This window comes from Protopterus annectens, chromosome 3.part1 (genome assembly GCF_019279795.1).
Source record: "Protopterus annectens isolate FY-2018-M chromosome 3.part1, PAN1.0, whole genome shotgun sequence".
Lineage (NCBI taxonomy): Eukaryota > Metazoa > Chordata > Ceratodontiformes > Protopteridae > Protopterus > Protopterus annectens.
Window position 1 is genome coordinate 139,872,828 of NC_056732.1, and position 20,228 is coordinate 139,893,055.

The window sequence follows — 20,228 nt, forward strand, 5'->3', positions numbered from 1 at the left end:
TTCTCCCCGGTTAAATTTGCAAGATGTTCCTTTGTCTAATCCTGATTTAGTTCTTTTCGTAGATGGGTCCTGTTTATGAAATAGTTTTGGTGAACTCCAGGCTGCATGGTCAGTCTGCTCGCCATCTGAGGTTTTACAAACTGGACAATTACCACCTGGCACTTCCTCACAAGCCGCGAAATTAGTAGCACTTTCGCATGCATGCAAAATGGCCAAAGACAGATCTGTTACTATTTATACTGATTCACGTTATGCCCATGGTGTTGTTCATGATTTTGGTTCCTTGTGGAAGGAAAGGGGGTTTTTGACATCCTCTGGGGCACCAATTAAAAATTACCTGTATATTGATCACCTCTTACAGGATTTATTATTACCTTCTAAAATTGCTGTTGTCAAGTGTGCAGCTCACCAGTCTAATGACTCCCTAGTAGCTACGGGAAATAATTTGGCTGACTGGGCTGCCAAACAGGCTGCTCTTTCACACACTGTTCAGGGACAATTTCTGCAGCCTATCTTACAAATGGTTACTTTTGACACTACTGTTTTAAGAACTTTACAAAGTGAAGCATCGGAATCAGAAAGAAAAACATGGCTGGCCCAAAATTGTTTCAAACGCTCTGATTCAATTTGGCAGCATCCTGATGGCAGATTAATTTGCCCTATATCTATGTTAAATTTTCTTATAAAAGCATATCATTTGCCAGCTCATGTAGAGGTACAAGCATTAATCAAACAAATCCAGAAGGATTGGTTTGCCCCAGGACTTTCTGCTTCTGTGCAACATTTTTTGAGCACGTGCTCCATTTGTTTACAGCATAATATTTTAAAAGGCACTCTGGCTCCTGCTCAACCAGTGCCAAAATCAATGGGACCATTTTGTGCCTTACAGAGGGACTTTATTGAACTCCCACCTTGTATTCATTTTAAATATGTTTTGACTGTTGTTGATATTTTTTTGAGGTGGTTAGAAGCCTACCCATGTGCTAAAAATGATGCTGTTTCAGTTGCAAAGAAATTGTGTTATGAATTGATACCTCGATTTGGTGTTCCTTGTCAAATATACTCTGATCGTGGAACGCATTTTACTGCTAAGTTAGTTGAATCATTGTGTACAATGTTAGGCATCACTTTGAAATTTCATTGTCCATATAGACCACAGGCATCAGGTATTATTGAACGAATGAATCAGACCTTGAAAACTAGACTTGCTAAAGTCACTTCAGAAACAGGCTTAACTTGGGTGCAGGCCTTACCACTTACCTTACTTTCTATGCGAGCACAACCACATTCTACTAAGGGTCTTTCTCCACATGAAATTCTCATGGGTCGCCCTCTGCGTATGCCCATGACACCACCACCACCCCTTTCTGAATATGATGCATTTGATAATGGTATTCTCTTGTACTGCAAATCTCTTGTTTTCTTCCTACAGTTTCACCATCGACAAGTAACAGCTGCTCACCATCTTTAAGATCCTTTCCTGTCATCTGCCCTACAACCAGGCAATTGGGTTTACATTAAGTCCTTCTCTAGAAAAACAGCACTGCAGCCGCGCAGGAAGGGGCCCTTCCTGTTCTTCTGACAACGCCATCTGCTGTGTGACTGCAAGGATCTCCCACCTGAATCCAGATTTCACACGTCAAAAAAGTTGTGTCTTAAGAAGACCAACAGCATTTATCTTTTCCAACTCCAGATTCTCCTCCCATTGCTACTAATACTCAAAGTAGAACTGTTCCAGTACCTGATGATGCCTAACATTTACCCTTTTGGAAAACTCCAACCTCCTGACATTACAGAGACTCAACAACCATTTCCACAAAAATATTGGACAGCCATTTTGATGGTCATTCTTGTTGTACTGTTATTTTTAATGTGGCCATTTTTATTTCCTGCTCCATCGACGCATCACACCAAACGAGCTATTTGGCATCCACCTTTCAACACCTACCAAGCCATGAAATATGTTAATGCTTCTACAGTCAACGTTTCTAACTGCTGGATTTGCACTGCCATTCCCTCTGTACATGGGGGATTGTCATTGGCTGCGTCTCCACCAAGTATTATTGATACATGGACTAGCTTACTTGACAACACTGCTAACATTACATCCGGTAAATCTATTGCATTACAACTTTCTCTCTGTCGCAATGGCACGACGAAATTACTCAAGTCAACATCATTGGACTCGAAAAATGGGACAAAGTGTCTGCAACACGACAATCGAATACCAGTGCAATTATACAAAAGGAAACCGTATAGCCTCGGGCTGTTGAGTCTCATTTGATGCCGTTCAGCTGACATTGAGAAATGCCTCATTACTTGGTTCCCGCAATATCGTATTTCTTGCCATATTCCATGGCATAATTATGGACAGTGATCATTCTTCAAACGTTACCACCCTGGTGCAGGACTATTTTACATGCGGAAGAAAGGCCTATAAATGGCTACCAGAAAACTGGTCTGGTAGCTGTTTTTTAGGTTATTTAGTCCCAGCCATCCAACATACATCTGCTTTACCTCAAGGAAAAATTCGGAACGTTCGAGAGGTTAAAAAGCTTGCCAATCTGGTAGGCCAAGTTGACGCTTCATGGATTTTTCATCATGACTTAGCTCATGCTAGTACCAAAGGACTATCTCATATAGATGGGTGATGACATCATATCGTGGGCTGGTATAATTCCAGTATACAGAGCAGTAAAATTAATTTGGGAACTGAGAAAACTGTCCAAATTGCTTGAAGTATTAAGCAATGCCACATTTTCTGCTTTAGAACTAGTGACTGATGAACTGACTGCTATGAGAGCTGTAGTCCTCCAAAACCGTATGGCGCTCGATTTCACCCTAGCGGTGAAAGGTGGGACTTGCGCTTTAATCTAGGAGGAGTGTTGTATGTTTATTTCTGACAATCAGCACGAAATTGAAAGTCATCTCAAACTTATTCAGAGAGTCTCTGACTCTCTAAGGCCAAGGAGGCTGATAACTCAACATGGGCATGGTTAACCAACCTGTTCCCAGGTTGGGGAGGTGGACTATTAAAGTTAATTTTATTAATCTCAGTATTAGCTCTTATTGCCTTTCTTGTTGTGTTTTTAATCAAAGCATTGATTTTGAAATTAATGTCTTTTAAGACTACTAAAAAGGTGTCAAAGTTTTATATGCCTGCAGTCATAAATATGGATGATGAAATAAAAATGTGTGACAATGTTGAAGGGACTAGCCACATGGTTATGTTAGACTTGGGGCAAATAGACTAAATGGTGATGCTTACACAGCATCAAATGGGGGATTGTAAAATGTGAACGGCCAAAGTATGTGCTTAAGGAAACTGAGTATGTGATAATCTGCACGCATTAAGATGAACTTTGTACTGCAAACTCTGAGTAAACTGTGAATAGTGGAAAAGTACTGAAAAACAAGAGCCTGCTTGAAAGAAGGAAATGTGCCTTATATGGAAGTGTATCCGATTTTCTTTCTCTGCCTAGAGATGTAGTAATGTGAAGTGCTTTAAGCCTATGGGTAAACCACTGATTGGTTAATTGTCTTTTGTACTAATTTAATTGGTCTAGTTTATATTTTTGTACTGTCAGCAGTATTGCCAGTATATAAACTTATGCATTCCTTTGTTCAGGGAGTCTCCCTGGTACTTTCCATGAGGCAACCACACGTGTGTAATAAACACCACTGAAAGAGAGGAAGGATTGTCTTGTCTTCATTTAAGGTAAAATGCTAAATGCAACATATATATATATATATATATATATATATATATATATATATATATATATATATATATATATTTATATATATATATATATATATACACATTTTTTTTATTATATTGCATTGCATCAGTTATTTTATTTCATATGTGTTAATTAATTTATTGGGTTGGGGTTTTTGGGTATATAAGCTGACTGATGAAGTCCAGCCATTTGGCGGATGAAAGCGCTTAATGTATTAAACTGTGTTGGTTCAATTCTGCAGTTGCCTTTTGTTTTACTGGTTTATTGTTTGGTTCTTTTTGTTCCTGGTTGGATTGTTCGTGTTTCAGGCAACTGCGTATTGTTCCAGCATGGGGAGAAGATTAACATGCTTTCTGAGGCAGTTGGTAACTTGACTACCTTAGTGCATAAACTAACTCAGCAAGTTAGTGATTCTAGTCATTTGAATCACTTTGGTAAGCCCTCTAATCCTGGGCTCAACAGTCAGCCTCTTGTTTTTGAGTCAGGGCAGAGCACTGAGGATGAGATTTCATTAGGGCAATGGACAGGAGTCTCAATCGCACAGGACGATGGTGGTACAGGACCGGTAAATGTTTTTTTCCTCTTCCGTTGCTGGTACTAGCAGTTTGGGGATAGAATCGAGGAGTTTTAACCTTGCTTATTGGCTAAAGGAAGGTTCTGAATTACATTTGGTGTTCGATAATCAGCCCAACAACTATGGCAACCTGGACAAACAACTTAAAATCTTTCCTGGACATGGTTTTCAAATATCGTAAATGCCAGTTGGAGTGTGATTACCTACGGGAGAGTATCAAGGTGGAAAGAATACCAAAGGGGCTTTGTTCATGGAAGTATCCAGCAGGGCTTGTCAATAACTCGGACTTGCACTGTGAGTTAATTGTTTTATTCAATAGACAGGGGTGCAAACTTCTACACACTTTAAATAGTCATTATGAGATACAAATGGCTGAATTACAGAAATCTATTGAAACATTGGACAGTTCCATTAAAAGTGACTTGTTGTTTGACATCAAGTCGGAACAATATAAAGCTGTTTTCATTAAAACTGATCATGTTTTACATGAGCTGAAAGCCAAAAAAGTTTAAAAATTTGTCAGGGATCAGCAGGAATATGACAAGGGTTTGTCCTATCCAAGACCACCGGCCATATTTCAAACTGTTGATGGGAGGAATGGTAACAATATAGACACTGACATTGGTCTTATGTCAGATGACAGGGGAGTTCAAACTAACACTGATGACAGGACCCCTTTAGATCAGCCCCCACTGAGGAGGTCAGAGAGATTAGTGAATCAGAGGGGGGAAAAGAACCAGAATTTTGTTCAACAGATCCCGTCTGACTTTGTTACCCACCCATATCCCCACCAGTCCTGGAACAGGAGGAAGGGGAAGGGGAAAGGGAAAGGGAGGTCTGGATGGAGACATGAGCAATGAAATTAAGCACTGACTCTGTGGTTAAGATTATTCACAATGCAATGGGGGATTTCAAAGATTTTAATTAACGTCATCTGGCTGTAACTGAGGACTGGGACAATTTATTTCAAAAGGGACTAATGTTTGTTCCTGCACAAAAGGGCAAACTAGATCAGATTCTTGTTCAATTCAAAATGTATTTGAGGAAATTTCATTTTAGTATAATATTTGGTAATGAGCATCATCCTTCAGGTACACAGATCGTCAAGAGACCAAGTACCTTTAACCCTACACTACACCCTTTTATTCTTGTTTTTGAGAGATTGTGTGAGGATGAAATTAGGAGAATTATGACTGGCCCACCCAAGTGTCCAATCAACTTAAGTTCTGTTGAACATCATTTATTGCAACAGATCAGAAGGGATATCTCTGTCCAGATTATGCAACTGGATAAGTGTGGTGGTTTGGTAGTCATGAGCTCAAATGATTACATTTGCAACATGTTGGCCATCCTTTTTTTGGATGTGTATGAGGAAATATCCCTAAATGAATTGAATAGTGCCCTTCATAGAATTGACTTGGCATTGGAGCACATTTTTCTTAATAATCAGATTTCTTTGGTTGAGTTAGAGTATTCAAAAGTTCAGTTTCCTAGAACACCCACTATATTTGAACTTCCCAAGGTACATAAATGTCTGGAGGAACCCCCTTTGAGACAAATTGTAGATGCTAAGGGCTCTAAAACATTTTTTATTGCCAAATATATTGATCATGAGTCTAAAACATGTTTAATAACTATCCCTTTCTGTTGCGAGATTCATGGGATTTTCTTTCTGATGTCAATAACAGTATGTACAGAGATGATTTTATTTTTGTGTGTATTGATGTAAAGGATTTGCATTCGAGTATTCCACATGACACTGGAATTGATTGTTTTTTTCAGTTTTTAGTTTCACATTCTGGTTTAGGGCATGACAAGAGTTTGGTGTTGAGCAGTTTGATGGAGATTGTTTTACAAAACAACTTTATCAGCTTTGACGACCATTTATTCAAGCAGACCCAAGGTGTCGCCAGGGGTGCTGCTTGTGCAACTGTTTTTGCCAACACCATAATGGCTTTTTGGGAGACCAATTTTGTTTTTACTTCTGAATTTAAGGACAGCTGGTAACTGTACAGATGTTTTATTGATTACTTCATTATTTTTTTGGTATGACACCAGGGAAAGGTTAGGCGAATTCTTTGAATTCATCAATAATTCCACAGAATTTTTATGGTTCACCATGTTGGTTGATTCTGCTCAAATTAATTTTCTTGACATCACTTTGGTTAAGAATAGTGCATTACATAGATTTGATTATACATTATATAGAAAGCCTAAACATTCAAACTCCTATCTGCACTTTCAGAGCTGGCATCCTATGCATCAAAAGAAGGCCATTGTTAAAGGCCAGTGTGTCAGATTAGCAAGAATGGTTAGGCAAGAACAACAATTTATTGATGAAAGCCTAAACATTAAAATTCCTATCTGCACTTTCAGAGCTGGCATCCTATGCATCAAAAGAAGGCCATTGTTAAAGGCCAGTGTGTCAGATTAGCAAGAATGGTTAGGCAAGAACAACAATTTATTGATGAATGTTCCAAGTTATTTGACATGTTTTCAAGGAGGGGTTATCCCCAGGATTTCCTAACAGAAATCTTTATGGAAGTCAAGAGAAAGAGACTGAGTGTTTTTTATAGTTCACTCTTGGGCAATCCTGTAGTCCATAACAATCTGGACTTGGGTTCCAACTCTGTTAGTATTCTATATAGGAAGGCTATGGTTTTACCCTTCAATTTACAGTTTAGGGAAATCAAATCTATCATTACGAAATTCTGGGATATTTTCAAGTGTGATTCAAACATTTTCAATAAAGTGGGTGAACAACCTGTCATTGTGTATCAAAAGAATATATGCTTAAAAACCATGATTGAAAGAATGTTGCCCCTTTCTTCTTCTATTGGGAAAATGTTTAAATGTGGTCACTGTTCACAGTGTAAATTCATTCTTGAGGGTACGGATTTATACCCTTTGACCTATGAGGCGCCATCTTTTGTTAGTTTCCCTTTTGAAAGTCCCTGGCTGCTGTCCTCTCTGCACTGGCATCTTTGCCCCTGTACCCAGCTCAACATTCTCCTGCTCCTAATATAACCACTACCTACCTGGTGAGATAAGAATCCTATCCAAAGTCCAGTGGCCTCATCTACCAGCCTCTTATTCTCTGCACCCTCTATCAAGGAAGGAAGAAATACCCAGCTCAACATTCTCCTGCTCCTAATAAAACCACTACCTACCCGGTGAGATAAGAATCCTATCCAAAGTCCAGTGGCCTCATCTACCAGCCTCTTATTCTCTGCACCCTCTATCAAGGAAGGAAGAAATACCCAGCTCAACATTCTCCTGCTCCTAATAAAACCACTACCTACCCGGTGAGATAAGAATCCTATCCAAAGTCCAGTGGCCTCATCTACCAGCCTCTTATTCTCTGCACCCTCTATCAAGGAAGGAAGAAATACCCAGCTCAACATTCTCCTGCTCCTAATATAACCACTACCTACCTGGTGAGATAAGAATCCTATCCAAAGTCCAGTGGCCTCATCTACCAGCCTCTTATTCTCTGGACCCCCTATCAAGGAAGGAAAAAATACCCAGCTCAACATTCTCCTGCTCCTAATATAACCACTACCTACCCGGTGAGATATGAATCCTATCCAAAGTCCAGTGGCCTCATCCACCAGCCTCTTATTCTCTGCACCCTCTATCAAGGAAGGAAGAAAGTATGTTATGGACTAAGTCCACCTTGTAAAGCAGACCCCTGTCTACTACTTGCATCAGGGCTCCAAAGTTCGCAGTGAGTTTGAGCAGCCAGCTTCCTTTACCCCTCCTCTCTATCTACCCAACAGCAAACACACCTCTTCCACTTACCTAAACCCTCTCTTACTATAAATCTCTTCTACCACAGTTCTACACCAGTTAGCTCCCTTACACACTTACCTACAATATCAGATCTGCCCACTAGGTGGCACCCTTATCCTATCCATCTTTCACTGCCTCTCTCTCTCTGTTCTACCTCTGTAAATTCACCAAATTTCTTATGTTCTTGACCTGATCCTCTTCATACTCACCTTGTGCCCATTCAGTATTTTACCTTTCTGGCTCTCCTTTTCGTTAGACTCCTGCACTATCTCAGACCTTTCCCACTCGGGTCCTACCTTTCTAACCTGTAGCTACCTGCATTGCTGATAGTTTCCTTTCTAACTTCTATTTCTTTTGTCTCTATCTATAGAGATCTCATCTTGCAACTGCCATTATACTGCTCTATATTCCCTCTCCAGTCCTATTCCTCCTATCTTACTTCCCTTCTGTACCTCCGCTTGTTGAATAGCCAATTAACCTCTACAGGAGTGGCTTGTAATTCGCCCTGCCCAGCTGTATCTGTTCCACACCTTTCTCCCTTTCCTTGCTGCCTCTAGTTTCCTGGGAAGTTATTTATACCCCTTGACCTATGAGGCGCCATCTTTTGTTAGGTTCCCTTTTGAAAGTCCCTGGCTGCTGTCTGCTCTGCTCTAGCGTCTTTGCCCCTGGTAAGTGGTGTTAATGGGTCTCATTGTCTGGCTTACTATAGTTGTATGCATTATGTATTGAATGGTTGTCCGATTGTTACAGCGTTTACTGTGGACTGAAGGTTTTGTCTTTGTGCCTAGTGATAAAAGTGTAGTACTCTCGCTCTGCAACAGTAATTATATACTTTTGCCTAGTTGTTACTGTTTTGTTTGTAATACGACTGTAAAGGCTACAAGGTGGATAACAGTTTTCCCCTCACACTGACACAGTTTGGATCTAAATATCTGGTTATTCTGTTTCTGCTAAGACAGTATTGGTATCGCTTATGCGACCCATGTGAGGATTAGGCTTATGCTGTCTCTTAACCCCAAGTCTGCTATCCTGTTTGCGATATTCTGGTCTACCTGCATCATGATGTAGCTGTTTTTGTAACCATGTGTTCACTCACCTAGCCCATTTGTTTAAACTTGGCCAGGTTGTTAGATCAACAATGGAGCGGATAACCTACTTGCCTAGTACTACTAGTAGTAGTCTCTCCCACGGTAAATAGCATGCGAACACTTGTTCCTGCTTATCATGAGCAATAACTCTGTGGATAGCCCAACTCCTTGTTAGTATTGTGTTTATAGCCTACACGGCTATTGGAAACTGCGCCACCCTCGTGGAATGAGACCAAGCATTCTGTCTGAGTTTTTACTCTAATTACAGCCCTGCAAGTGAACACTTGTTCCTGCAAGTATTTGACTCTGGGTTGACCAATTTAAAGTGTTCAGCGCTTTCACAGCCAAAACGGCTATTTGCAACTACGCCACCCACGTGGAGCAAGTCTGAACAGTCTGCTGGGTCATACATTATTTACCGCCATGCAGGCGAATACCTTTTCCTAAAGGCACAGGATTGCTGTGACGGTTAACGTGATACTTTTAAGGTGTTTAGTGCTTGTACAGCTGAAACGGCTATTTACAACTACGCCAACCACGTGGAGCTAATCTAAATGCCCTGGGAAACCCTATTATATGCTCACAGCCAGGTACGACTAGAAGGGAATAGTCTATCAAGGAAGGAAGAAATACCCAGCTCAACATTCTCCTGCTCCTAATATAACCACTACCTACCCAGTGAGATAAGAATCCTATCCAAAATCCAGTGGCCTCATCTACCAGCCTCTTATTCTCTGCACCCCCTATCAAGGAAGGAAGAAATACCCAGCTCAACATTCTCCTGCTCCTAATATAACCACTACCTACCCGGTGAGATAAGAATCCTATCCAAAGTCCAGTGGCCTCATCTACCAGCCTCTTATTCTCTGCACCCTCTATCAAGGAAGGAAGAAAGTATGTTATGGACTAAGTCCACCTTGTAAAGCAGACCCCTGTCTGCTACTTGCATCATGGCTCCAAAGTTCGCAGTGAGCTTGAGCAGCCAGCTTCCTTTACCCCTCCTCTCTATCTACCCAACAGCAAACACACCTCTTCCACTTACATAAACCCTCTCTTACTATAAATCTCTTCTACCACAGTTCTACACCAGTTAGCTCCCTTACACACTTACCTACAATACCAGATCTGCCCACTAGGTGGCACCCTTATCCTATCCATCTTTCACTGCCTCTCTTATGTTCTTGACCTGCTCCTCTTCATATTCACCTTGTGCCCATTCAGTATTTTACCCCTCTGGCTCTCTTTTTCGTTAGACTCCTGCACTATCTCAGACCTTTCCCACTCAGGTCCTACCTTTCTAACCTGTAGCTACTTGCATTGCTGATAGTTTCGTCTCTAACTTCTGTTCCTTTTGTCTCTACCCGCTCCGATCGCCCTGTGTCCACCCACCCCCAGATGTCCTACACTTATACCTACCAAACCACACCCCTTCTCCATTCCACCTATCACAACCACATTACCATTAAGTAATCTTCCCTATTTTCCCTCCATTTTTTCTACCACTCCCTATCTCTCCCACCACACCCTTTTGCCTTACATCACCACACCTCCTTTACCTCTGTGCCTATAGCAAGACCTTAATAGCCACCACTGCAATGAACAAACTACCCACCCTAGTCCTCCTACATACTTTACTCATGCTCTCACTTCTTCCTCCTTTAATACTAGCATACCTGCTAACCTCCTGTGAACACCCAGTATATTCACATCTTCCCTACCCTACTAAACAATCTACCTTTTCTATTCTAGCCTCTCACACTCACCATGTCAACATTACTTTCAAACCTAGCTATCTTCTACCTAAATACCATAGGACAGCACACATTAGATATGGCTTCCCCAATTCCAGAAGACATCCATTTCTTCTAAGTAAATTTACTAACACTAGATATCTAATACTACTCCTCTCCTTAAAGGATGGAGATATTCACCCAAACCCAGGCCCAAACACCTCGACTATCACTCATCTCTTCAACCCAAACCCCTCTGCCATCCCCCTACTTAAAAAAACAACCAACTCAATCTTAATAGCTCACCTTAACACACGTAGCATTAATAACAAAATAACACAACTCCATGCTCTCTTGGAACTCTACTCATTTGATATTATTTGTCTAACAGAAACTTGGCTAAAACCTTCAACTAAAGACAACAAAGTTATCCCACCTGGTTACAATATCTTACGCCTTGACCGAGTAGCCAAGAAAGGTGGTGGAGTAGCTGTCTTATTCAAATCTGTCTTTCAAATAACCACCTTCAACCAGAAACCACCTCAGGACTCTAATGCTAAGATTCTTATTACCAAACTTCAGTTAAACTCAGTCAAATCTGTCTATATTATCTGCATCTATGTTCCTCCAGGAAATAACATTACTACCATCGAAAACATCCTGTGTTGGTTATCTCAAAACCTACCCCAAGAAACCATAATCCTAGGTGATTTTAACATAGATAGGAAGTCTTGCAGCAACAAATACCCTACTAGCCATATTAATCTCTATGGGTTTACTCAAACTATTACCTCCCCTACTAGAATAAACAAGACCAATAAAAAAGAAAGCACCTTAGATTGGATACTCATTAATTACCAACCTCACACTTATGAAGCCGGAACCTTCCCTGATGATGTAAGTGACCACTCACTAACCTACATTATCAGGCTCAAAGCACATCCACCCATTCAACCCATTACTAGAACAATTAGAAACAAGAAAACTTCAAGTTGGATCTGTTCCAGAATGAACTGAAAGCATGTAATTGGTTCCCCTTAAAACACCTTTCTCTCGATGAAACTGTTGATTACTTTAATGCTAAGTTTCTAGCCATACTCAACCACCATGCTCCTACCCGCTCTATTAGAATAAGAACTAAATCTGCTCCTTGGCTCTCTAAAGAAACTAAGCAAAAAAATCCATCTCAGAAACAAAATCTGGAATAAATCACGCATAACTAAAAACCCTATTGATCACCAACAGTACAAGCAACTGAGAAATGTGACTAAAAAAGCAATATTGTCCGATAAACAAAACTATTACCTACAATCTCAGCAAACCCATCATAATAATCCACAAAAGTTCTGGGCAAGTATTAAGCAATTACTACAGCCTGGTCAATCTATCACACCCAACCCACAAGGCACTGACAAGAAGAATCCCAAGCAAACGGCTAATGCCTTTAATACCTTTTTCACCGAAGCAATTCAAACTCTTGCCAGTCAGCTCTCTAATCATAACATAACTATATCCAATTCTAACTCAAACCCACCACCTCCATTTCTCTTCCAACCTGTCCCAACAGCTTATATTCTCTCCCTTATCCAAAAACTCAAACCATGCACTCCCTCTGCTGACTTACTACCCGCAGAATACTTACAGTTAGCAGCCAAATCCATAGCTTACCCTATCTCCATACTAATCAATAGAACCATCACTGAAGGATATGTCCCTAAACTTTGGAAAGTTTCCCATATTATTCCCCTTCATAAGGGTGGAAATTCCACTGAACTCTCCAACTATCGTCCCGTAGCCCTGCTCTCTCCCTTATCTAAGATTATGGAAAGGTGTATCCACAAGCAACTGCTTGACCACCTTCTCCATAATAACTTGCATACCAATACCCAACATGGTTTCAGACCTTCCCATAGCACTACCACTGCCCTCCTTTCCTTTATGGACACCATCAATAAAAACCGTAACCTTAACATGCTTTCCTCTGCACTTTTCTTAGACCTGTCCAAGGCTTTCGACATGGTTAATCACCAAATACTCATACATATTCTTAAATCTCTGTCACTTGACACACTAGCTATAAAATGGGTCCAGTCCTACTTAAATAACAGACATCAAGCTGTACTCTGGAACTCCACTCTCTCTACCCATCTACCTGTTAACATTGGTGTCCCTCAAGGGTCCATACTGGGCCCCCTCCTGTTTACTTTATTCATCAATGACCTTCACCAAGTAGTTCCACAAGCTACATGCATACAATGCGCAGATGACTCCACACTTATTTGCTCAGCCGCATCTGTGTCTGAACTTTACTCCCTGACACAACACACATCTAACTCTGTAGAACAATGGTTTACACAACACTGTCTCTTACTTAACCCCAAAAAAACTAAACTCCTCCTTTTCACACCTACTAGTAAATCCCCCCAAATAGACTTCACTGTATCATCTAAAAATGGCACACCTATATCCAAAGATCTTACTACCAAACTGCTAGGTATCACCATAGACAACAACCTTAACTTCAACACCCATATCAGCAACACTTTGAAAACTATTAATAAAAAAATAGGCTCTCTTTACCAAATCAAATCCTTCCTCACTCCTGCAACTAGAATAACTATTCCCCACTCCCACCTAATCTCTACCCTTCTCTATGCTTCACCAATATTCACTAATCTCTCAAAAAATAACCTTAAGAAAATAGAACTCTCCTACAATAATATAGCCAGGTTTGCCACAGGTAACCCTTTCAGAACCCACCACTGTATTAATCTAAAGCAACTAGGGTGGCTTGAATTACAACAGCAGCTTTAATTTAATCAACTAGCCATCACCCATAAGATACTTTATCAACCTGCCAAAACACCCATACTACCTACTCTTATTCACCCCTACCATAACCTGAAGTCTCTTAGATCCTCACAAAATCTTCTTGTAAATATCGACAAAGCAAACAATAAGGCTGGAGACTCTCTCTTCTCTAATACTGTCGGAAAAACCTGGAACCTGCTTCCCTCCAATCTTTCTACACTTCCCTCTATAACTCTTTTTAAAAAGAACCTAAAGTTCTTCCTCAAAACACATTGGATGTGCCCATGTACAAACCCTGACTGACCAACTAGCTCTTGCTACTTGATTCAACCATACCTTCTCAACCCTGCTTTTACTTCATCTTAACATCTACTGATCCACTTCTTCATCGTAGTATTACGTACTACTGTATCATTAAAAAAAATAAATAAATAAATAAAATTTTAATTATTGGACATGTTTTACTATTAGATGTATTACGTAACTCCTACTTTTCTTAACTTTCTTTTTATCTACACTTACTGTACATTATGCTGTTATTCTTTCTGGGTGCTTATTTGTAACTGTATTTGTACTAAGTAAAGTCTAATACTCTGCATTTTTAAACATTATTAATATGTGACTAGTTAAAGTTTATTTATCTCCTTCACTGTGAATGTATTTGCATTATAAACATGTATTACTTTTGATAAGAAATTATTTTGAACTGTTTGGAGCTTATCTCCCCAGGCCTCTACTGAAAATGGACATATATCCAGCTAGACTAGCTCGGTCAACAAATGTAAAATAAAAATAAAATAAAATGGTTATGGTAATATTAAGCACAGGAAAAGATTCAACTCTGACAGTAAGGCCATTATTTATGTTGCATTATGTCAATCCTGTACCTGTTTTTATATTGGTAAGACCATTAGACAATTCAGGTACAGGATTTATCAACATAATTATGACATTGGTAAAAAAGATGAACAGATTTCCCTTTACAGACACCTTAAGAATTTTCCCAAACACTTTTTCAAATTTTCTGTCATCGACAGTGTTGAGGTTGACTCTAGAGGTGGTCCCCATGATATTTTTCTTGAATTTTTGGAGCTCAGATGGCGACTAATATGTAATGCTTCCTGTTTTCCGGGTCTTAATGTTGTCATTTCTATGTCCAGTTTATTGAAGCTTAAATCAATGTTTGCCAATTAAGTAATTATTTTATTGTTGGTTCTCTCAGTTTATTATTGATGTTTTGTACTTGTTATGAATTGATAGGGCACACACACACACACACACACACACACACACACATATATATATATATTTTTTTATATATATTGTTTTATATATATATATATATATATATATATATATATATATATATATATATATACATTTTTTATTATATTGCATTGCATCAATTATTTTATTTCATATGTGTTAATTAATTTATTGAGTCAGGGTTTTTGGGTATATAAGCTGACTGATGAAGTCCAGCCATTTGGCAGATGAAAGCGCTTAATGTATTAAACTGTGTTGGTTCAATTCTGCAGTTGCCTTTTGTTTTACTGGTTTATTGTTTGGTTCTTTTTGTTCCTGGTTGATTTGTTCATGTTTCAGGCACCTGTGCATTGTTTCAGCATGGAGGAGAAGATTAACCTGCTTTCTGAGGTGGTTGGTAACTTGACTGCCTTAGTGCATAAACTAACTCAGCAAGTTAGTGATTCTAGTCATTTGAATAACTTTGGTCAGCCCTCTAATCCTGGGCTCAACAGTCAGCCTCTTGTTTTTGGCTCAGGGCAGAGCACTAATGATGAAATTCCATTAGGGCAATGGACGGGAGTCTCAATCGCACAGGACGATGGTGGTACAGGACTGGTAAATGTTTTTTCCTCTTCCAGTGCCGGTTTTGTATCTCATAATGTCTATTTAAAGTCTGTAGAAGTTCGCACCCCTGTCTATTAAATAAAACAATTAACTCACGGTGCAAGTCTGAGTACTAGCAGTTTGGGGATGGAATTGAGGAGTTTTAGCCTTACTTCTTAGCTAAAAGAAGGTTCTGCATTACATTTGGTGTTCGACAATCAGCCCAACAACTATGGCAACTTGGACAAACAACTTAAATCTTTCCTGGACATGGTTTTGAAATTGGAGTGTGATTACTTTCAGGAGAGTATCGAGGCGGAAAGAGTACCAAAGGGGCTTTGTTCATGGAAGTATCCAGCAGGGCTTGTCAATAACTCAGACTTGCACCGTGAGTTAATTGTTTTATTTAATAGACAGGGGTGCGAACTTCTACAGACTTTAAATAGACATTATGAGATACAAATGGTTGAATTACAGAAATCTATTGAAACATTGGACAGTTCCATTTTAAGTGACTTGTTGTTTGACATCAAGTTGGAACAATATAAAGCTGTTTTCATTAAAACTGACTGTATTTTACATGAGCTGAAAGCCAAAAATTTGTCAGGGATCAGCAGGAATATTACAAGGGTTTGGCCTATCCAAGACCACCGGCCGCATTTCAAACTGTTGATAGGGAGAATGGTAATAATATAGACACTGACGTTGGTCTTATGTCAGATGACAGGGGAGTTCAGACTAACACTGGTGACAGGACCCCTTTAGATCAGCCCCCATTGAGGAGGTTGGAGAGATTAATGAATCAGAGAGAGGAAAACAACCAGAATTTTGGTCAACAGATCCCATCCAACTTTGTTACCCACCCATATCCCCACCAGTCCTGGAACAGGGGGAAGGGGAAGGGGAGAGGAAAAGGGAGGTCTGGATGGAGACAAGAGCAATGGAATTAAGCACTGACTCTGTGGTTAAGATTATTCACAATGCAATGGGGGATTTCAAAAATTTTAATTATAGTCATGTGGATGTAACTGAGGACTGGGTCAATTTATTTCAAAAGGGACTAACGTTTGTCCCTGCCCAAAAGGGCAAACTAGATCAGATTTTTGTTCAATTCAAGCTGTATTTGAAGAAACTTAATTTTAGTATAATATTTGGTAATAAGCATCATCCTTCAGGTACACAGATCGTCAAGAGACCAAGTACCTTTAACCCTCCACTACACCCTTTTATTCTTGTTTTTGATAGATTGTGTGAGGATGAAATTAGGAGAATTATGACTGGCCCATGCAAGTGTCCAATCAACTTAAGTTCTGTTAAACATCATTTATTGCAACAGATCAGGAAGGACACCTCTGTCTGGATTATGCAACTGGATAAGGGTGGTGGTTTGGTAGTCATGAGCTCAAATGATTACATTAACAAGATGTTGGCCATCCTTTTTTCGGATGTGTATGAGGAAATATCCCTAAATGAGTTGAATAGTGCCCTTCATTGAATTGACTTGGCATTGGAGGACCTTTTACTTAATAATCACATTTCTTTGGGTGAATTGGAGTATTTAAAAGTTCAGTTTCCTAGAACACCCACTATGTTTGGACTCCTCAAGGTAAATAAATGTCTGGAGGAACCCCCTTTGAGACAAATTGTAGATGCTAAGGGCTCTAAGACATTTTTATTACCAAATATATTGATCATGAGTCTAAAACATGTTTAATAACCATCCCTTTCTGCTGCAAGATTCATGATATTTTCTTTCTGATGTCAATGACAGTATGTACAGAGATGATATTATTTTTGTGTGTATTGATGTAAAGGATTTGTATTCGAGTATTCCACATGACACTGGAATTGATTGTTTTTTTCAGTTTTTAGTTTCACATTCTGGTTTAGGCATGACAAGAGTTTGGTGTTGAGCAGTTTGATGGAGATTGTTTTACAAAACAACTTTATCAGCTTTGAGGGCCATTTATTCAAGCAGACCCCAGGTGTTGCCATGGGTGCTGCTTGTGCACCTATTTTTGCCAACACCATAATGGCCTTTTGGGAGACCAATTTTGTTTTTACTTCTGAATTTAAGGACAGCTGGTGTCTGTACAGGTGTTTTATTGATGACATCATTATTTTTTGTATGACACCAGGGAAAGGTTCGACGAATTCTTTGAATTCATGAATAATTCCACAGAATTTTTACAGTTCACCATGTTGGTTGATTCTGCTCAAATTAATTTTCTTGATATCACTTTGGTTAAAAATAGTGCATTATATAGATTTGATTCTACGTTATATAGAAAGCCTACACATTCAAATTCCTATCTGCTCTTTCAGAGCTGGCACCCTATGCATCAAAAGAAGGCCATTGTTAAAGGCTAGTGTGTCAGATTGGCAAGAATGGTTAACCAAGAACAACAATTTATTGATGAATGTGCCAAGTTATTTGACATGTTTTCAAGGAGGGATTATCCCCAGGATTTCCTAACAGAAATCTTTATGGAAGTCAAGAGAAAGAGACTGAGTGTTTTTTATACCCCACTCTTGGGCAATTCTGTAGTCTATAACAATCTGGACTCGAGTTCCAACTCTGTTAGTATGCCATATAGGAAGGCTATGGTTTTACCCTTCAATTTACAGTTTAGGGAAATCAAATCTATCATTACGAACTCCTGGGATATTTTCAAGTGTGATTAAAACATTTTCAATAAAGTGGGTGAACAACCTGTCATTGTGTATCAAAAGGATATGTGCTTAAAAACCATGATTGAAAGAATGTTGCACCTCTCTTCTATTGGGAAAATGTTTAAATGTAGTTACTGTTCACAGTGTAAATTCATTCTTGAGGGTACAGAATGTTTTGTACATGGTTATGGTAATATTAAGCACAGGAAAAGATTCAACTGTGACAGTAAGGGCATTATTTATGCTGCATTATGTCAATCCTGTACCTGTTTTTATATTGGTAAGACCATTAGACATTTCAGGTACAGGATTTATCAACATAATTATGACATTGGTAAAAAAGATGAATGGACACCTTAAGAACTTTTCCACACACTTTTTCAAATTTTCTGTCATCGACAGTGTTGAGGTTGACCCTAGAGGTGGTCCCTGTAATATTTTTCTTGAATTTATGGAGCTCAGATGGCAACTAAAATGTAATGCTTCCTGTTTTCCGGGTCTTAATGATGCAATTTCTATCTCCAGTTTATTGAAGCTTAAATCAATGTTTGCCATTCAAGTAATTATTTTATTGTTGGTTCTCTCAGTTTATTATTGATGTTTTGTACTTGTTATGAATTGATAGGGCATATATATATATATATATATATATATATTTGCTATATATTTATATATATATATATATATATATATATATATATATATATATATATATATACATATATTATATTGCATTGCATCAATTATTTTATTTCATATGTGTTAATTAATTTATTGGGTCGGGGTGTTTTGGGTATATAAGCTGACTGTTGTGTGTTTTTGTACATTCTGGTGAAGTCTAGTGTGTGATGTGTCACATTGAGGAAGGCTATGTAATTTGTTGCCAAAACCGGTCTGTTTATTGTTACATTATATATATATTTTTTCCTCACCACTTTGGGCTGGCAGTACATTTTTGACTTTGCTTATCTTTTTGGTGCCATGCCCTTGCCATACCTGCTGAGGCTGGCTGCTGTGTACTGTCCACACTGGCACTAGGAAGTACAAAGATTTCAGCACAAGCATAAGCTGTCAGGATCCATCTTGAAACAATATGAATTCCACTTCTAGGAACAAAATATTGTATAAACACTCAACATTTTTCCCTTTTTAAACTTCTCACTACTCCTGGTGGTGCTGCGGTAGCGTTGTCTCCTCACAGTAAGACGTTGTCCTGTTCGATTCTCAGCTAGAGCGTCTTCTGTGTGGAGACATGCATGAACGGGCATACCTTCATTGAAGGTTGTGCGTCATAGCTGGCAACTCGGCATGTAAATATCTACTGCCAATCATTAGCAGACCGGAGTTCCGCTGTGGTGACCCCTAACCAGGAAAAGCCGAAAGACACAACTACTCCCTTATCCATTGTATTGCACATCCTTAATTGTATCAACACCTCTCTTTGCAGTCTTGTATAAGTTATATGCTTGTTTGTGGTGCCCTACTACCTCCTCTACCCTCCTACTTTAATCATGCTTCCCTCACTACCTTCTACAAGCATCGTCTCTCCATATACATGTATCATTAGGTCAAAAACATAGATCAGCACACTTGCCTCATGACCATGTAGGCTGGCCACAAACCGTTTTCTTGCAATACCTGTTTGTGCAGGATCATACCGAGTACCCGCGAGGCTCATGCTCGACATATGAGTACTACTGCTGCTCACACTTACCTGCAGCTGGACCGGAGTCCTGCATGATCTTCCCGCAGGTCTCTGCTGCAGCTGAATATCTTCTTTGAGCTGCTTGTCATGTACAATTGCCTGGCCACATTCATATTTAATGAGCATCAGGGCTTGTTGCTTAATAACACAATTTTTCTGACTCCCCAGGTGAGTGAATTCCAGCCCAGGAAGGTACCTCAGAAATAAAAAAGGAACTGCTATTCTACCATTTAAATGAATATAAAAAAACTTACACTGTCT